This window comes from Somniosus microcephalus, unplaced genomic scaffold, assembly GCF_052327205.1.
Source record: "Somniosus microcephalus isolate GS21.2 unplaced genomic scaffold, FLI_Smic_1.0 unresolved_chr6, whole genome shotgun sequence".
Taxonomy (NCBI): domain Eukaryota; kingdom Metazoa; phylum Chordata; class Chondrichthyes; order Squaliformes; family Somniosidae; genus Somniosus; species Somniosus microcephalus.
In genome coordinates, this window is record NW_028225184.1 from 9152628 (window position 1) to 9157405 (window position 4778).

The window sequence follows — 4778 nt, forward strand, 5'->3', positions numbered from 1 at the left end:
AAAGGCCGGTGGCGGGCGCTCCGTTCCCGACTCCCGTGTCCGATTAGGGTGGGGGACGGCTGGTTGGAAAGCCCCGACGCTGGCGCAGATTATATTGCCGGACTGGCCCCTGGCGAGTTGGGCAAAGTGTCGCAGTCCGGCAGCGGGTAACAGGCCAGCGGTCAGCGGCAGCTTATCGGTGATAACTTCGGGAAGGAAAGTCCGATCCGGTCGGGGTGAACTGCGACTGAACGGGGTGGTGGGGCCGCACAGACCAGTAGCGGGATTGTGTAGCTGCCTCTTGGCCCGGCCGAGGTACAGCCGTTGGCTGGAGACCGCTTTCCGACTGCTGAGCCGGTGCCGCGGGGACCCACCTTGACGCGCCGGCTGTCCGAGCAAGCCAGGGGCAAGGGGCATCCATAGGTACCAGAAGGGAGTCGGTCCGACACCGGGAAGTCGGGTGCCCGTCGCTCCGAATCGAGCCCGGTGTTTTCGTGCGTGTAACAGGGCGGGCGTTTGGACCCGGTTGTCCGGGAGCGGGTCCCCAACGGCGGGAGATTGCCTGGGTTTGGCCGGCCGGCAGTCGAACGCCTTTGGCTCCGGACTCCCGTGTCCGATTTCGGTCAGGGAGGGCTGGTTGGAAAGCCCCGACGCTGGCGCACACTATATTATCGGCCTGGGCCCCGGCAAGTTCGGGAAAGTGTCGCAGTCCCGTTCCGGCGGCCGCCCCGTCGGTCAGCGGCAGCTTATCGCGGATAACTTCGGGACGGAAAGTCCGATCCGGTCGGGGTGAACTGCGACTGAACGGGGTGGCGGGGCCGCACAGACCAGTAGCGGGCTTGTGTAGCTGCCTCTTGGCCCGGCCGAGGTACAGCCGTTGGCTGGAGACCGCTTTCCGACTGCTGAGCCGGTGCCGCGGGGACCCACCTTGACGCGCCGGCTGTCCGAGCAAGCCAGGGGCAAGGGGCATCCAGTGGTACCAGAAGGGAGTCGGTCCGACACCGGGAAGTCGGGTGCCCGTCGCTCCGAATCGAGCCCGGGGTTTTCGTGCGTGTAACAGGGCGGGCGTTTGGACCCGGTTGTCCGGGAGCGGGTCCGCAACGGCGGGAGATTGCCTGGGTTTGGCCGGCCGGCAGTCGAACGCCTTTCGCTCCGGACTCCCGTGTCCGATTTCGGTCAGGGAGGGCTCGTTGGAAAGCCCTGGCGCTGGCGCACACTATATTATCGGCCTGGACCCCGGCAAGTTCGGGAAAGTGTCGCAGTCCCGTAGCGGCTGCCGCCCCGTCGGTCAGCGGCAGCTTATCGGGGATAACTTCGGGACGGAAAGTCCGATCCGGTTGGGGTGAACTGCGACTGAACGGGGTGGGGGGGCCGCACAGACCAGTAGCGGGCTTGTGCAGCTGCCGCTTGGCCCGGCCGAGGTACGGCCGTTGGCTGGAGACCGCTTTCCGACTGCTGAGCCGGAGCCGCGGGGGCCCACCTTGACGCGCCGGCTGTACTAGCAAGCCAGGGGCAAGGGGCATCCAGTGGTACCGGAACGGAGTCGGTCCGACACCGGGAAGCCGGGTGCCCGTCGCTCCGAATCGAGCCCGGTGTTTTCGTGCGTGTAACAGGGCGGGCGTTTGGACCCGGTTGTCCGGGAGCGGGTCCGCAACGGCGGGAGGTTGCCTGTGTTTGGCCGGCCGGCAGTCGAACGCCTTTGGCTCCGGACTCCCGTGTCCGATTTCGGTCAGGGAGGGCTCGTTGGAAAGCCCCGGCGCTGGCGCACACTATATTATCGGCCTGGACCCCGGCAAGTTCGGGAAAGTGTCGCAGTCCCGTAGCGGCTGCCGCCCCGTCGGTCAGCGGCAGCTTATCGGGGATAACTTCGGGACGGAAAGTCCGATCCGGTTGGGGTGAACTGCTACTGAACGGGGTGGGGGGGCCGCACAGACCAGTAGCGGGCTTGTGCAGCTGCCGCTTGGCCCGGCCGAGGTACAGCCGTTGGCTGGAGACCGCTTTCCGACTGCTGAGCCGGAGCCGCGGGGGCCCACCTTGACGCGCCGGCTGTCCTAGCAAGCCAGGGGCAAGGGGCATCCAGTGGTACCGGAACGGAGTCGGTCCGACACCGGGAAGCCGGGTGCCCGTCGCTCCGAATCGAGCCCGGTGTTTTCGTGCGTGTAACAGGGCGGGCGTTTGGACCCGGTTGTCCGGGAGCGGGTCCGCAACGGCGGGAGGTTGCCTGAGTTTGGCCGGCCGGCAGTCGAACGCCTTTGGCTCCGGACTCCCGTGTCCGATTTCGGTCAGGGAGGGCTCATTGGAAAGCCCCGGCGCTGGCGCACACTATATTATCGGACTGGATCCCGGCAACTTCGGGAAAGTGTCGGCGACCCGTACCGGCTGCCGCCCCGTCGGTCAGCGGCAGCTTATCGGGGATAACTTCGGGAAGGAAAGTCCGATCCGGTCGGGGTCAACTGCCACTGAACGGGGTGGCGGGGCCGCACAGACCAGTAGCGGGCTTGTGTAGCTGCCCCTTTCCCCGGCCGAGGTACAGCCGTTGGCTGGAGACCGCTTTCCGACTGCTGAGCCGGAGCCGCGGGGGCCCACCTTGACGCGCCGGCTGTCCTAGCAAGCCAGGGGCAAGGGGCATCCAAGGGTACCGGAACGGAGTCGGTCCGACACCGGGAAGCCGGGTGCCCGTCGCTCCGAATCGAGCCCGGTGTTTTCGTGCGTGTAACGAAGCGGGCGTTTGGACCCGGTTGTCCTGGAGCGGGTCCGCAACGGCGGGGGATTGCCTGTGTTTGGCCGGCCGGCAGTCGAACGCCTATCGCTCTGGACTCCCGTGTCCGATTTCGGTCAGGGAGGGCTCGTTGGAAAGCCCCGGCGCTGGCGCACACTATATTATCGGCCTGGACCCCGGCAAGTTCGGCAAAGTGTCGCCATCCCGCAGCGGCTGACGGGCCGCCGGTGAGCGGCAGCTTATCGGGCATAACTTCGGGAGGGAAAGTCCGATCCGGTCCGGATCAACGGCAGCCGAACGGGGTGGCGGGCCCGCACAGACCAGTGCCTGGCTTGTGTAGCTGCCCCTTTCCCCGGCCGAGGTACAGCCGTTGGCTGGAGACCACTTTCCGACCACTGAGACGGCGGGGCGGGGGGCGGCCTGCACGCGCCGGCTGCCAGAGCAAGCCAGGGGCAAGGGGCATCCAACGGTATCTGAACGGAGTCGGTCCGACACCGGGAAGCCGGGTGCCCGTCGCTCCGAATCGAGCCTGGGGTATACGTGTGTTTAACAAGGCGGGCGTTTGGACCCGGTTGCCCGGCACCAGTCGAACGCCTGTCGCTCCCGACTCCCGTGTCCGATTTCGTTCGGGGATGGCTCGTTGGAAAGCCCCGGCGCTGGCGCACACTATATTATCGGCCTGGACCCCGGCAAGTTCGGGAAAGTGTCGCCGTCCCGCAGCGGCTGACGGGCCGTCGGTCAGCGGCAGCTTATCGGGGATAACTTCGGGAAGGAAAGTCCGATCCGGTCGGGGACAACGGCAGCTGAACGGGGTGGCGGGGCCGCACAGAGCAGTGCCTCGCTTGTGTAGCTGCCTCTTTCCGCGGCCGAGGTACAGCCGTTGGCTGGAGACCGCTTTCCGACCACTGAGACGGCGGGGCAGGGGGCGGCCTGCACGCGCCGGCTGCCAGAGCAAGCCAGGGGCAAGGGGCATCCAGCGGTATCTGAACGGAGTCGGTCCGACACCGAGAAGCCGGGTGCCCGTCGCTCCGAAGCGAGACCGGGGTTTTTCGTGTGTAACGTGGCGGGCCTTTGGACCCGGTTGGCCGGGCGGCAGTGGAACACACACAGACACTCGCATACACTGAGAGAGACAGAGAGAAGATAGAGATACACAGAGTGAGAAAGACAAAGTCAACTCAGTAACTGAAATGTGAAAACTGACAACTGGGAAACCAAAAGTCAGAGTGGCAAATGATGAACCAAGGTGGCAAATGATTAACTGAAAACTTGTCATTCACATTTGGGACGGAATTCAGGATGGGAATGTATTCGGCCGCCTTACCGGGGCTTGGGGGTGCTGCTTTCCCGCTTGTGGAACCGAGTTGGGGTCGTCAAATGGCCTGGTGCATTGTTTGAAACACTGGTTAATGAGTTGTCAAGGTCGGAAATCATAGAACATAAGAGCAGCTCATTAACTGAAATTTTGAACATCGACAACTGGTTAACCAAATGTCAGAGCGACAAATGATTAACCAAGGAGGCAACTCATTAACTGAATTTCGAACATCGACAACTGGGTAACCAAAAGACACAGGGACAAATGAGTAACCAAAGGGCCAACTCATTAACTGAAATTTCAAAGAGGCAACTCATTAACTGAAATTTTGAACATCGACAACTGGATAACCAAATGTCAGAGCGACAAATGAGTAACCAAGGAGGCAACTCATTAACTGAAAACTTGTCATTCACATTTGGGACGGAATTCACGATGGGAATGTATTCGGCCCCCTTACCGGGCCTTGGGGTGCTGCTTTCCCGCTTGTGGAACCGAGTTGGGGTCGTCAAATGGCCTGGTGCATTGTTTGAAACACTGGTTAATGAGTTGTCAAGGTCGGAAATCATAGAACATAAGAGCAGCTCATTAACTGAAATTTTGAACATCGACAACTGGTTAACCAAAAGCCAGAGCGACAAATGATTAACCAAGGAGGCAACTCATTAACTGAATTTCGAACATCGACAACTGGTTAACCAAAAGACACAGGGACAAATGAGTAACCAAAGGGCCAACTCATTAACTGAAATTTCAAAGAGG